The sequence below is a fragment of the Falco naumanni genome, chromosome 4, assembly GCF_017639655.2.
Source record: "Falco naumanni isolate bFalNau1 chromosome 4, bFalNau1.pat, whole genome shotgun sequence".
In the NCBI taxonomy this organism is placed as follows: domain Eukaryota; kingdom Metazoa; phylum Chordata; class Aves; order Falconiformes; family Falconidae; genus Falco; species Falco naumanni.
The window spans coordinates 50923614-50938891 of NC_054057.1; the positions used below are offsets into that span (position 1 = coordinate 50923614).

The 15278-nt window shown below is 48.1% G+C and overlaps 1 protein-coding gene across 1 annotated transcript in view; it reads left to right on the forward strand.

Annotated features, from left to right (window-relative positions):
* Positions 1-2807, forward strand: part of LARP4B (La ribonucleoprotein 4B) — a 61462-nt gene extending 58655 nt beyond the window's left edge. Inside the window, exon 17 of the mRNA XM_040590804.1 lies at positions 39-2807. The gene's annotated coding sequence lies outside the window, so the exon portion shown is untranslated. The remainder of the gene's footprint in view (positions 1-38) is intronic.
* Positions 2808-15278: the final 12471 nt, after the last annotated feature.

Sequence of the window (15278 nt, forward strand, 5' to 3'; positions counted from 1 at the left end):
ACTTGAAACCCTTTTAAATTTTTTTTTTTTTTTTTTAGGTTTCTCAGCTGTATCTGACAAGTTTAACAAAGGACATGAGCATGGAAGTATTAACAATTACTGTGTTCTATAAGTATCTTGGGAAGTATTGCAGTATTATTCTTCAGGCTGGATACTCTGTAAGCTTCTGGACAGGTTAGGCTGCTTGCTGCTTTATTTCCTCACTAGTGTGTGCTCAACGGAATTAGGGCAATGCAGAAATACCCATGTACACCGGGCACTGCATGGTACAATAGTCAGTTAAACATTAGGCTTTGGTGGTGACATGGACTACAAGTAGTTGCAGACAACCAGTTTTCACTTCAGCGTGGAATATCCTGTTTTGCCCTTGGAAATCAGTTTTCTATTCCTTAACGTGTGAAAACATGGAATTGGTCGGCAGTGTTGCCGTAGTCCCAGTGTGGCTTTTCAGGACCAGCCCAGCTGTGGCAGCAGTCGGGTAGCTGTTTGTTCACACAACCAGATAGGGCACTGTCCCCTTGTGCTAGTTTTCCCTAGTACAAAGAGATGTTCAGTGACGGCTGCACCAATGTTCATGTTGAAAAAAATTTTGTTTCCTCTTGGGCATGAGGAGAAAAAGTGAATATGGAAGATCACATGCAATTGAGTATCCAGAGATTACTTACTGTCGCAGAAACTGTGACTCATTGAATTTTGATCCTAAGGCTTCTTTAGAAAAAAGTTCATGAAATATTAAGTCTGTTAATAGGTTTTTACTTCAGAAACCTCTGGAAGTTAAAAGCTCCTTTTCTGTTGATTATCATGTCTGGGCTTTTATGAGTGCAACCACTTAAGGCAGGGGAGCGACTGAATTTCAGATTTTGCTGGTTTATAGGTGGATGTAACGTTTACCCACTTCATCTCTGCTTCTGGGAGAATAAACTACGTAGCAGTATAGAGCCTTGGTGCCATCTGGTTACAGTAGCTCGGTTACTGCAGCATCGACTCTCAGAATGGGTATACACCTCATAATTCAATGTTCAACCTAAGCTGACCAAGTAGTTTGCTCCTTTTGAAGTGGTGTGTGGAATACTGTTCTGAACTAGTGTGCCAAATACGCATGAAAACGCTGTGAAGAGGCTGCCCTGCCTGGGCTGTGCTATGTCCCTCCTGTCAGCTCCCCCACAGCAGCACGCTGGCCTGTCTGAAAAGCAACCAAGAAACAAGTTTGGGTTTTGTGTGGTGTGGTTTTTTTGGGGGTTTGGTGTTTTTTTTTTTTTTTTTAAACAGGTCAGAAGCTGTTGTTGCACCATAAGCAGAACGTAGGATGAATCAGGAATACGCAGTCGGTGCCCAGAGGAGACTGATGTGGTAACGGTCCTGGCAGGGACAGTGCCTTATATCAGCTGAATTAAACGGGGTGTTTGTATGATTAACTTAAGGTGAATGGAAAATAAAAGGTCCTGGCTTAAATGTAGCTTTGCTTGCGCGGTGAGCATGGCTCAGCTCATCAAGCTTGGCCGGTTTTGAGCCTTATTTTCACAATGTGGAGGAGAAAAGGTCGCAGATTTGCTCTAGCCTTTTTGGTTATTCTTATGTACGAGCTGTAAATGTGCTAAATCTTAAATCTGTCTCGCATTGGCAGGCTATTAGAAGACTTTATGCATCATCTTGTCACAACTGGTTTGGGAGCAGTTCACTGTATGTACTGGGGGAAGGGAGCCTTAAGATAAAATTGCCCCCTAATCTCTCTTAAATTCTCATCAGTTTGAAAGGCAAATTGCTTTGTGTGCTTGTGTTACGCACGTACGGTATGGAAACCATCCTGCAGTCTGATGGCTTTACATCCCATTTACTGTAGGCAGTGTTTGCAGAGTAGTAAATCTACCGTGGCTAAGGATGCTCTGAGGCAGGAGGGATAAAGGGATGAATTTAAGAGTTGTAAAACATACTGAAGCTGGACAGATCTATGGAATCTACATGGATGGAATTATTGATACCTAATGAAATGTGTCTAATATCTTCCAAAACTGGAGCCAAAGTCATATGTGTGCTGTCTGTGCAGCTTGAGATGTGAGCCCAGTCAGCAGGTCTAGCCTATCCAGCTCTTACGCCAAGGCTGGCAGTGTTTCCCAAGAACTACAGTTCAGAGGCTGTAGCACACATGAGAAACTTTCGTCACTCTTTACTTTTTTTTTTTGTCTCTGACTTCAACTTACGTAGCTTGGGCTGAGGCTGCCAGCGTGCAGCTCGTGCAGTGCAGCGGCTCTGTGCGCTGCAGTGGCTCGCAGCTCCCACCAGCCCGCCCTGCGCGGTGTGGGAGGCAGCTGGGGGCCTTGCTGGGATGGAAAGGCCCCAGGGCACGCTCTGTGGTAGGAGCAGAAGTTTGGAGACGGCGGTTAAATAGGCGCTCTGGGGGAGAAGGACTCTTTCCTAAATGAAATTTCTTGGGGATCCACGGTGTCTGTGGCTGGCCTTGCCTACGCAGTCTCTTACTCCTCTGCAGGGAGGAATGTGATTTCTATCTTGTTTCCCTTTAGAAATAGGACGTGTAAGATTTTTAGTCACTTTCTCTCTCTTGGTGTGTTTTCCTCCTTTTCCTTTCTAGTGATTCAGTGCTCTCATTCTCGAGCTGCATCACTTGTGGAAGATGGCAGCTGTTGATCCCTGCTCCTAAGAGTTACACCTACTTCCAGATATACAATAGGCTCAGCATTTTGAAACGTCTCAGTTGGAACTTTTTTTTGTCCCACTGGTTAAAGCAGATCTGATACTCAAAGGTCAGTTATCCTGATATGTGTTAAATCTTGGGCTCTAGGTTCCCAAAGTGTAATGTGTACAATAAATTTTTAAAAAGTGTGTTCTGTCTTTGAATATTTATAGCTGTTGCTGGGTTTGTGGTGTTTGTCTGATGCCAAGTTCTCCATTTCTGTTGGCTGGAATCTTGTCTCCTTCCTACATACTGGCGTTTGCTAGCTCCTCCTCTCTGGTATGACTCGTGGTGGTACTCTGGGAAGATGCCTGCCTTGAAGCTATGGCAAAAAGGTGCTGGAAGAGACCTGATGATTCAGCCAGATACCGAAGTGATGAATTTGCTAGAGTGATTTTCTCAGGGGATTTTGATAGCTTGGACTGGCAACCAAATGCTTCCTTGGTAGCAAATCCTGTTTCAGATCAACCTTTGAATTTCACTTTCCCTTTGAATTGCTCTTCCCATGGTGACTAAAGCTCAGCCATGCTGGCTGCCATCCCGCACGCTGCTGCACACTTTCATCCTCGCCTAGAAAATCTGAAGGCAGCCACACGGCTGGATACATGGAAGTATGGTGCCAGGTTTAATGTGCATTGAGCTTGAAAATCAGGAAAACAAGAGATGTTCTTTGGAACTGGGTTTTAGTTCTGACGTGGAAAAGAGGATATGGGTACCACAAGTGGTTCCAGAATGGGAAGGTAGGGAAGCGCAATGGAGGTGGACTTAGCAAGTCATGCAAACAGCTCACTGCATGCCTCACTGTTCAGCTGTAGCAGGTGCTGCTGTTGCAGTGGTTCTGACACCCCAGGACCCAGAAGATGTTACTATTGTTTTGGTGTGAAAAGCCTCTACTTTGTTTCTGCATCAAATGATGCAGAGTTGTCTGAAACCAGAGCTACTAGCCCTTTTTCCTGTAACTTCAAGCTGTAGTTTCTGCTGAGGGCTGCTCTTTAACTGTAAGAGGGTGAGTTGCTGATGTTTATCTATTGTATCGCTGGCCATGACACATCAAACATTTATTTTGTTGACCTGAACATTGCAGACTTGGTGATCTTGACAAGCTGGAGAAATGTGCCAACAGAAATCTTAGGAGGTTCAACAAAGGGACATGGGAAGTCCTGCACCTGGTGAGGGAACAACCCCATGCACCCAGGGGGTGACAGCTCCGCAGAGAAGGACCTGGGAGGTCCAGGTGGGCAACAAGTGGGCATAACTAGAGAGAGTCCAGTGATGGGCTGTAAAGGTGATTAAGGGATTTGGGGCATCTGTCATACGAGAGAGCCTGTGAAAGCTGGGACTGGTCAACCTGAAGAAGAGACAGCTCAGTGAGATCTTACCCACGTGTACAAATATCTGATGGGGGGGGTAAAGGCTCTTCCCAGTGGTGCTCTGTGACAAGAGGTAATGGGCACAAACTGAAATGGAATTCTGTTCAGGCAGAAGGAACACCTTTTTTTGCTGTAAGGGTGATGGTGCAGGTTGCCCAGGGAAGTTGTAGGGTCTCCATCCATGGAGATACTCAAATTCTCACCAGACACAGCCCTGATCCACCTGCTCTGCCTGCCTCTGCTTTGAGCAGGGGTTTGCACTGGATGATCTCCAGAGACCCCTGGCAACCTTCACTGTTCTGGGATTTTGGGATCCCCAGCTGCTAGCTGGGAAGGGAGATAGTCTTACTGTGGCTTAGTTATCGATAGAAAAATTCAAATCGTACTGGTCATTGAGTAATTTAATTCCAACTGAGAGCCACTGTTAGTTCTTCGCACAGAGACCTTCAGAGACGAAGTTTGGTTCCTTTGCTCTGGCTTACCAGCAGGCAGGTTTCAGTGTGGGGTGGGGGGGGGTGGGGGTCTGCCATGTTGTGCATTAACAGTTCGTATTTGATGCATTTTACTAACTGCCTCAAAGCCATCAACAAGTGTACGGTAAAGGTGAAATCTTGTACAGAACATATTATTTAAATAACTTGTTCTAAACATCTAAACTGAATGACCAAATCTGAGTAAGAACTTAAATCTCTACAGAAAGTGGTACTATTTTCCTATATTCCAACAAATTCCATCTAGCTATTCCAGCTGCATGTCAAAATGGAAGCCAGGTTACTTGGGTAACTAGTCCAAATTCTGGCTATTGACCATTTCACATTTGCCTTTATTACCCTTTTAGGAAGAAAGGTAACACAAAGTGATGCCCTGCATAGGTAGGTCCAAGGACTGACACAGGATGCTGGTGTTTCATGGCAGCACATGGGACCTGCCCCTGTCACTACCAAATAAACAGTCACAGAGTCTTGCTAGTGTGATGTGATGCTTGGATGCAGATGGGGATCTCCCTGTGCCTTCCAAGTTCTCCAAGCATGTCCTGAGTTGGAACACGTTTGTTTGTGGGCCCTCAGGCTGTGGGCAATCCTGGTGATTCAGCAGCAGTAATGGTGTGCTCCGCAGCCACCTTTAGGTGTTTGGCAGCGTTTCCAGGGACATCTAAATGTTTTCTAGCTTGATTCTACTTCTGTACAAGCTGGTGGTTTAAAAATAAATAAAAGGTACTGTCCAGTAAAGAGAAAGAAAGAGTGCAGAGGGAACGATGTACTTTGCACCAGGAAGGGAATGGCAGGCTTAGCCAGGTGACTGTAGGGGCTTCTCGTGCTCTGTGGAGACATGAGCATCATGACTGCAAGATACTTCCCCGTTGAGGTGTATAAGAAGTTTTGTTGGACTCCACTTCTTACAATGTCTTCCCATCCCTTAGCCTGACTTGGCAGCTGTGGGTGAGCTCAGCATGGTTAAAATCTCCCAAACAAATGACACTAGAATTGCCTTGTAAGCAGTTAAATGGGAAATCGTGTTAGGCTGTTGTCTGCTAATACAGCATAAAAGAGCAAGGAATGTGTATATAATATGCAGAAATTAAGTTATAAACTACTAGGCAGTGGTTGGGACTCAGCTTGCAGATGCAGATAAATTGAATTGTCTGCTTAGTCTGTGGAGCTGGGATCAATAGGCAATGGAGCCTGGAGAGCAGCTCATCTGCATCTCGATCTGCTTGAGTGGCTCTTCAGGCTCCCCTGAAACATGAGGACACGCACATACACAGCTGGTGTAGACACCTGTAGCTTGGCGTTTGATCTGTGAACTCAATTTCATACATGAAAATGACCAAGTGCTACAATTCTTCATTAATAGAGAAATACATAGCGCACTTTTAGCGGCCTAACCGATAGCCTTTGTTTGGAGAGGGCTGCAACTCACGGCGTGTTTTCGGATTTGCTGTTAGACACAGGGAAGGAATGTGAACCAGGCAGAAGCGAAGGAAAGACAGGGAAAAGCTGAAGAAAATCACAGTCCTGAAGAACCAGGCTTTTTGCTCCTCTTGCTGTGAGGAGGGTTCCAGCACGCCGTGCAGCCCTGTGTGCCAGCCGGCGATGGAGGCAGGTTGCCCAGGCTGGCTGGTCGTGCTGCCCTGCCTGGCCCCGCTAGCCTCACCGTGGGCAAAAATGGGTGCGTTTATTTGAACGCCTCTCCCAGACAGAGCTGGATCAAGTGAGGTGTCTTGCTGATACTGAAGTAAGAGGATATTCCTTGTTGGAATTTAAAAATCCAGTTTATAAAAAAATAATGTAGTAGGCGTGCTGATCTGCATTTCGGCTGCTGTTCGATCTGGTCAAAGAGAAGAAGCAGAGAGCTTGTGCGACATGATTTATGGTGTCTTCAGTGTTTTGGCACTTCAGCTGTGCATATTATAAAAACCAAAGACCGTATCTCTTCAACCTTGAATGACGCTTGGCCAAAGATGTATTGTAGTAAACTAATGCTCCGAATGCCTTTCTGACTGCATCTGAGAATACTTTGCTAGATGGAGCAGTTGCTTTCTCAAGAGTGTTCTCCTTCAAGGACTAGGAAATTAGCCCTGTCTTATAAATACACTTCTAGTGCATTAAACCATTGACAAATGCAGCGTAGCCATTCTAAACTAATTTGTCTTAAGTGGGCATCTGATGACTCAATTTATCTGAACTTAGTCATTTGGATGTAGCTCAGCTGCTCTGTTCAAAGGAAATCATCTGGATGCATCTGCTGTTTCTTGCTCTTAGCACCAGCCTAGGACTGTACGGGAGAGGGCTGAGCGAACTCAAATCAGCTTGTATTTGATAGAGAGAAAGAGCACGCGTGGGGTCGATTACTGCGTATTGCCTGCGTGTTCCCTGGTGGTAACCATGAGTCAAACCCCAAAGGTCTGGGGAGAAAGTACTCCTTTAAGAGTGTCCTTCAAAAGAAATAGCCACCAGTATTGCTAAATCAACTCTCTCATTCGCTTTACTTTTACTTGAGTCCATCCTTAATAAAAGGGATTTGCCAGAGCTAGCAAGTTGCCTTGCGATTTAGAGTATATTGATTTTCAAATTTACTAAAACGTGGCATTAAATACCGAATTACCAGTGTCAATTGTCTGTCACCATGGGCGACGTGGTTTTTAGTAAGCAAGAAATCTGCAGATAAAGAGTTGTAGGATCCTTTTTATATTTTATAGCATCTAAGAGATTGTCCAATTACACAAATGTTCTTGGACATGAACTGCAGCCTGGCCCACCAGCCTTCTCTCAGCAGTGGAGAGCAGTGTGTTGCTGCTCCATGTTCTTCTCCGTGGGAGGCCCAAGTGAACTATCCACAAGATGTCAGCTTCTACCCAGAGAGATGCCGAAGCTGGTTTTCATTAGCGATGCAAAAAGTCATTTTACGAAGTACTTCACAGGGATGCCTGCAGCATGTTCTCATGTGTAGATACCTAAATGAACACCATGTATCATGCTGTCCTTTGTTAAAGAGACTGAGCCTGTACTGGGGAAGCTTTAGTGATATCTTAGGGAGGAAGCACCGATTCTTTGACTAAAAGACTGGTGGGTTTTTTTTATAAATACAAAGAAAATCAATGCTTTCATGCACATTTTCAATGAGTCTATTGGCTTCTCTTGCCCTTTATTTAGGGAAACAACTGGCTGATTAAATCATCCCCCCAAGTCCACCTCAGGCCCTGGAGTAGGGGCTAGATCCGTGCTGCTGGGCTTCAGCTTTGGATGTTTTCTGACACGGAGGAGGGAATTCCCAGACGTCTCCAGACTCATGTTATTTTTGGTCATCTGGGCTAGAATGAGGCTTTTGAGAAGACTTGCTGCCAGATTTGACTTGAGCTAGTAAGAGCTAGCTTATTGCTGGGGCCAAATGAGAGTCCACTGGTTGTGGCTGTGGGGTGAGGGGGTTTTAGTCTTTCCTGTGCCTGGCAGCGTTAGGGGAAGGCAAGATGAAAATCGAGATACATAGGACACCTCGTAGAGCTGGGATTGGGCGGATACCCCTGCATTGTCATGTGCCCCTTGGCTGGGAACGGAGCATAGCAGATTTCCACCTAGGTGAAGGGTTTTAGGTTCTTCAGTCTCCTGAGGCCGAGGAACGGTGATCGTGTTCCCCAGGTAGGTGAGCTGAAGTGGCAGCTTTTTGGTGGCGGGGAGCAAAGCTAGGTCTGTGCGTGTGGGGGTACAGCTACCCAGGGTGGGTACGGCTGCAGAGAGCTCCTCGGGATCACCTTAGCCATGGGGCCTGAAGGGCTTGTGAGCCTGGGGCTGGATGGCAAGGTGAGAGGCACCCTGGCTGTGGTGGGCTCTGTTAGGGCTTCTCCCAGCAGCGTTTGGGCTGGCGTGGGTAGGAGGTTCCCATTACGCTCCTTTGGGTTTATGCAGGGGACTAGCTCCAGCACGGCACCAGCTCCTGGCTGTTGTAGCTCTCCCTGAGGAAACAGGTATCATTATTCTCTGGAACAAAACATTTAGGAATTTCAACATGTTTTATGGGATAGAATTATTTTCTAATTAAACTGTGAAAGCTTAAAAAGCTAGGTCTGTGTGTACGTGTACCTGAATAGCTGATGATCTCCTGAGACTTCACAGTCTTCCCAAGTCTAGTCATTAAGATTTCTGAACCTTAGTTCTCCTCTCCCTGTAAATTTACATATTTTCATAGCAGAAAAAAAAATATTTTAATTAATGCTATTAAAAAAAAAAAAAGACAGGAAAGCTGAGTCTTCACTGGTTAGGGATAGTGCACTGAGGGATCAAGGACTTGCTGCCTGGTTGTCTATGGCATTTATCATGCAGCTGATCTAGATCACGCTGGTTCCTTCTGGACCTGAGTCTACAAATCTCTGCAGAAACACCCCCTGCCCTGCGCTTTCTCAAGCAGATGGTTAGGCAGATGAAGACCAGAGATGTGCTACTTCAGCAAGCGCCTTGTTGGTGCCAGAAATTTTAAAAAGCAAGTTGGAGGAAGGAAAATGTGCAAGAAAAGTGCAACAGAATGGGCTGAAACTTCCCGGCGAGGAGCTATGTGCTGGAAGGACGTGCAGGATGGCGCCTGGGGAGGAGTGAGGTCTGTGGCGGATCGGTGAATTGACTCTGAAGGGAAAATAGGAAAGGAGGGAACAGTGTGACCCTGAGGTGTGAAGGGCTAGGATGATCTCTGCTGCCTTGAGCGTGTTGCTTATCTCTCAGTGGCATGGGGCATGGGGAGTTTGCACAGCTTCCCTGCGTTAGATGAGCATAATGACACCGGCCCAGAGTCCCTTTAAATACTGTGGTGCAAAGGGCATGCAAACATCTCAGGCAAGTGTGAATTTTGGTATGTCAGGTGGGAAAATTAAAATGACAGAGAAAGCAGCTGGGAAGTGGGATGGGTAGCTGAGATCACAGTGATTTTAGCAATGTCTAGCAGAGAGGAAAGGATGCTGACAGGTCAGGGAAAAACCAAGGATACAGAAAGTGGTTTCTCAGCTGAGATAGAGGAAAGCCCTCTGTAAGTGCTCTGGGATTTTTCATGGATTTAGGAGGAAGGTGACTTATAGCCGGTCCTGGAGCTCTGAGCTGAGAAAGGTGACGTCTTGCCCAAGACACCTTCAGCACTTTAAACCAAAGTCCATTAATAGATACCACAGCTCTGACTGTATTCTGCTGTTTATTGGCATGAGAAGTGACCTTTTTGCTTTCTTCCTCTCTCCCTGGGAGCCTGATGGGCTGCGATAACCCACTTAGCGGGCGCGTAGGCGGCTGGTGATGGCGTCAGAGTGACGAGAGGGAAGCAGCTCATGCCATATCCTTACTGCTACAGCACTAAAAATAAACGCCATCTCATGTCGGGAGCCTCTGGCTGTGCCTCGGCTGTTCCTCTCCCCGGCGTGTCTGTCAGTGCTGCTCTGCAGCAGCTGATGCGCTGCGCTGCCTCTGAAGCGTCTGAGTCACCCGGGACCAGGCTATGGGGAATGGGATGTTTTTGCACGGCAGAGGACAGAGAGCAGCCACGGAGCCGTCACTGGGCCCCGCTGCTGAAATTTCAGGCACTAGGGCACCTGCGGCCAGCAGCTCCCCTGGGTGCCCAGCTGGGAAGCAGAGGTTTGGTCTCATCCAGGTCGGCACCGGTGGTGACGAACTGTAGAGTGAGTTCATTCCAACACATCTGGCACAGGGAGCAAAACCACACTGGGTGCCGGGAGCATCTTTGCAGGCACGCGAGCAGCTGAGGTAGCTTGGGTAGGAGGAGATCCCAGGCAGGGCCTGACCAAGGACGGTACCAGAGGTGGTGGAAGCAGTGGAAGGCAGCTGCCCCCATGGGCTGCCGGGTCCCTGCTGTGCTGGCCACTGGGTGCTCCCAGCATGTCCAGATGGGGCTGGGGCAGCGCGGCTCCTGCTGTGCAGCTGCTTCAACACCTTCCACTGGGTGCAGCAGCAGAGGGCACAACCTGGGCAATCGGACACGTTCAGCTTGGGCTGAGAAGGCTTAGCTGGAGAGGCAACACTTTGTGTTAGGCGACTCATTTACTCATAGCATGGATGGTTGACACAGGGCGTAGGATGGATTCTGCAAATGCAAACATGAGAAGGGAAAGAGAACAAAGCAGAAGACAAAACCCAGGAGGACAATGTTGCTGTAGGAAAAACACGTGTGTCGTGCCTATAAGAAAAGCACGTGCCACATCATCTCTCTTTCTCCCTTGCTTTCCTTGCATTTCGGTGACAGGCCCAGCATGTCAGCCACACAGGGTGCTCCAGCCGCCGTGTCTATGGGCAACCACTGGGTTGGGCTGGGCTGGGGAGAGCTGCATCTGGGCTATGGTGCTCATGCCATCAGTGGGAGTAGCAGCTGTTCAGTGGGACCTGCTGCTGCTGAGATCCTCGTTACCTTGTCACTGGCTCTTTATCCATCACCTACACGGTTCCTGCTGCCTCTTTTCTCCAGTCCCGAGCTGGGACTGTTCCGCCTGGAGAAAAGAAACTGAAGGGGGTTCTTATGTGTCTGTATTAGATACTTGCTGAGGGGAGTCAAGAAGAGAGAGCCAGGATCTCTTCAGGCTATCCAAGGAATGGATGGCACAAAATGGGCAGAAACTGAAAAAAAGAAAATTACATGGGAACATAAGAAAAAGCTTTATTTTATTTTATTTTGTGATGAAGATGGTCAAGCACTGGAGCAGGTTGCCCAGAGAGGTTGTGGAACCTCCAACCTTGGAGATATTCAAACCTGACTGGTTGCAGCCGTGAGCAACCTGCTCTGGCTGACCCTGCCTGAGCTGGGGTTCGACTGGATGATCTCGAGGGATCCCTGATGTTCTCAGCCAACGTGTGGTTGTGTGGTCACGCTCCTTTATCCTTCCACCAGCTCCTGCTGGCCATTTGACCTGCTGGCACAGCCATGCGTAGCTTTCAACAAGCTGTTTCTGGTATTGTCTTTTTCCCCGTGAAGCCCATGCGTCTTCCCCTTGTTGAGCAGTGTCAGGTGAGATGGATGCCTCACCTTCCCTGGGGTGCAATAAAGTGGTACGTTATCTTTGGACTGAGGGAGATTCAGTGGTAGGTGAGGGAGAAAAGAACTTCTCTTTAATTGCCTGTGTGACATGAAGGCAATGCTTGTGACTTCCAGCACTGCTCTCACTGAGCTGCCCTATCTCAGAGTTTGTCCCTAAAAAGATAACTAGAAAAGGCTTAGATTGTTTAGGGTTTTTTTTAATAAAATTTAAAAGGCTTTAACTGGTAACAGGTCAGAGTTTTTAACATAATTTCAGGCTGAGATAATTGGGCAGTAGCATATACCAGCTTGCTGAGGAAGAAGGCATCAGTGTCAGGTAGGAAACACCCCTGGCTGCTGTGGCACTCGTCTGGCTGGGCAGGCTGACGGTGGGTGGGAGCTGGCACTGCTGGGCTACGGCCAGTGTGGGCAGGCTGCCGTGCCTGTGGACCTGGCTTAGCGCTGGTGGAGCCGGGACTGCATCTCGTGGGGCAGGGAACAGGCTGCTGACCCAACCCGCAGCATCGCCCTGCGTGCTGCCCGGTTGCATCTGAAAATGTTCTTGTGCAGGTGTGAGCCTAAGGACCACACACGTGCGTGTACATGTCTTATTCTTTATGTGACCTGAGATTTGTCCAACCATCCTGAGTACGGTTACCATAAACAGAAGAAAATTATGTCGGAAAGCTCTTTTCCTGTGGTGCTACCCTTTGTTTATTCACAAAGAGCATGTAATGTTTTCCTGCATCACAGGAGTTAACTGAAGTGAAGGTAAGCTTCAACCTCTCACGGGCAAAGATGAACCTCAGAAGTGCCCTTCCTCAGCTTTTCCATCCAGGCTTGCCTGTACAAGATGCTTTTCTGTTCCCCCACGTTTCACAACCTTCAGAGAACCCCCTGTACCTTGCCTGGGCTGTGTTTTCAGGGGAGTTCAGGTCTTGGCATTTTGCTGTGGAATTGTGACTATTGCCACAATCCGATACTGTAAGAGAAGACTGGGGCTTCCCACAGCCAGCTGGAAAAAAAAGCAATGAGCATGTACTGTGCTCTACAGCATGGTTTGTGGGGGCTGGCATTTGAAGACATCACTAACTTACCTGAAATGTCCTCCTGTACCAGCCTGCAGAAGCAGTTGCCATAAGAAGTTCCCATATTTCATCGTTTCTTCCCACAGAGTGTATATCAGATTGTAAGTCCCTGAGAACAGTAGGGAGCGGAAGAAAAAGGACAGAAAACGAGCATCCTCCTGAAACTCCAATTTTGATGTTGGAGGAAAGACCTCAGCACACCCCTGACTAAACTAGGGGGTTTGTCCTGTTATCTTGCCTCCACTAGCATCATCACAGCTGACTCCTTGTACCTTAGCTGAAGCTGCACTGCTGTGCCCTCCCCTCATCTCCTCAGTTGCAGAACCCTGTAGACCCTGGGTTTGGCAGGGACTTCCCTGGAGAACTTCCTGGGCACCTTGCTCTTCCTGTGCCCTGTGCAGGCAGGAGTTCTGTGTGTAGGGGGGTACGAGGAACTAACTGAGCAAATAAACAGACTGAAAGAAGCAGAAATTCAGACCTCAACTTGTCATTGTGTGACCCTGAGCAGCTCGTCACCTTGCAGCACTTGGAGTCGAGAGGGTAACACACTGGAAAGTTCACGCCAGAGTTTTAAAACATTTTGATTAGGATACACAAGAGAAATAGATCAAAATCAAGGCTAAGCATTTTGAAACTGACATTTAGTAGTTGGGCAAAATGTACATAATCACAACTGGGTGTTTCAAAGGGAGGATGTGGCTTAAAGCTCTTATTTTGTCAAGCAACAAAGACCAGAGGGAAGACTTTGTTCTGGTCATTCCTAATTGCTTCTTCTGTGACTGCAAGATGTGCACAGGGGATGAAAAAGGAGAGGATGGGAAAGACTGGGGGAACGCAGCATTTTTGGGATCTCGTTGGTGCCCAGGGCAGCTCCAAGAGAGCCATCAGTGGCAGCCGGGCCCTGGGGCTGGACAGGGTGGGTCAGGGTCTCACCTCACTGGCCCAGGTGAAAGGCAAAGCAGCAGGTGAGGAAGGCGGCAGAAAAATCGCGGGGTTTAGAAGAAATGCAAGGAGGAAAAGTTCCCGTTATCCCAGGGCAGTGCCCCTTCAGAGGGACAAACAGTTGGTCAGAAACCTGCATCTGACGTGATGCCCTAAGCATCAGAAGGACGTTAGAGCTTCGGAACCGCAGCCTGATGGGAGTTGAGGCAGGTGCGGCACTGCTCCGTGGCCTGGGGAGCACTGCCTGTCCTCCCGTGGGCCCCTCGTCTGTTTGGTAGCCAAGCGTACTTAGCCACATTAGCCCTCACTAGGCTTGCTTGCCATCAGTCACATTGGGGCAACTGATTTCCACGCCCACACGCTGGCTTACCAGGTCCTCAGCGTCACCCTTGGGTGGCATCGGTCAGCCCCGCTGCTCAGACCGAGCCAGTCCTTTACCTCCCTTTTGCATTTTCTCCTGTTGCTGTTTGTACCTGGGATGTCCTGGAGCTCTCATCTACTTCTGGCAGCCGAATATGCAGGTGACAGCTCCCCTCTTTCACAGAGGCTGCTGAAATTGTAGCAGCGTGGCTTTTCCCTTATGCCTTTGGTGAGCAAAAAGATGTCAAGTCTAGAAGCATGCAAAAGCAAACGCCGGCACCGAGAGTGTTCCCCCGGCGCAGCTGCCTTTCCCACCACATTTTTGGAAGAGAGCAGTCAGGGTAACAGGTCTGACTCAGCCCCATGAGGTGGTGTTCAGAGGCAGAGATTAAGAACAAGTGTGAATTAAATGAGGTTCAAAGTGTTAAACAGGAGGCACTTCCCTAGTGTAAATATTTTGGCACAAAGCTTTGTCAGGGTTTTAATCTAAAGGAAGCAGTGAGACAGGAACAGACATAACTTTGGGCGCTTGTGGAGACACACTCATCCCGACCTGCGGCACCCAGTGGGGAGCACCTGCCTTGCTTGGGAGTCTCCATCGCCTTTGGCAGGTTTGGGTCTGGTTCAACAGCAGAAGCAATAGCACCATGTTCTGTCCCCCGCACGCCCCTCACAGCAGCGCGGCTGGCTCCAAAACCACACCATAAACCCTCCCTGATGGTGGCCCCTGTGACATTGCTTTTTTGGCAATGTTTTACCTTAACCGGTATCAAAGTATGCAGCCACAAATACTGTTTTCTCCCTCCTCTTCTATTTATCTAGTGCACTGTGAGAAAAAATATCGCAGTCTTTTTTCTTTACATTTAATTTTTCTATCTGGCACTAGAGGGCAGAAGGAAGGATGGTGAAGCCTCGCAACCCAGACTTCTCTCTTCTCAGCAGCTAGCCGAAGGTGCAGAAATAAATCTGGCTTGAAAGGCTCCTCCCTTTGCCCATTACAAATGTGCATCAAGGGTTTCATGCCCCAGCCTCTTTAGTGCTATTAAAGTTTAATAGTTCAATGTTGCATTTCAGAGGTAACACAATGCAAAGCAACCCTACGTGCTCCTTGGCAGGCACCATGCCGAAGCGGCGCCCCAGTTTGCTCTGGATGTAAAGTGAGTGTTTGTGGTTTCTGCAATTTGGGAAATGACTTTGTGTCATGGAGAACTTGCTTTCTCCCCTGCAGCAAGGCTGCTTGCCTTGCCTGCCCTTAGCATCCTCTTACTTTGAAAGCCTTGTCCGGCCAGCCCAGCGCCTGCGAGAGGGTATTTCGCAGCTCCACCGCAGGGCAGG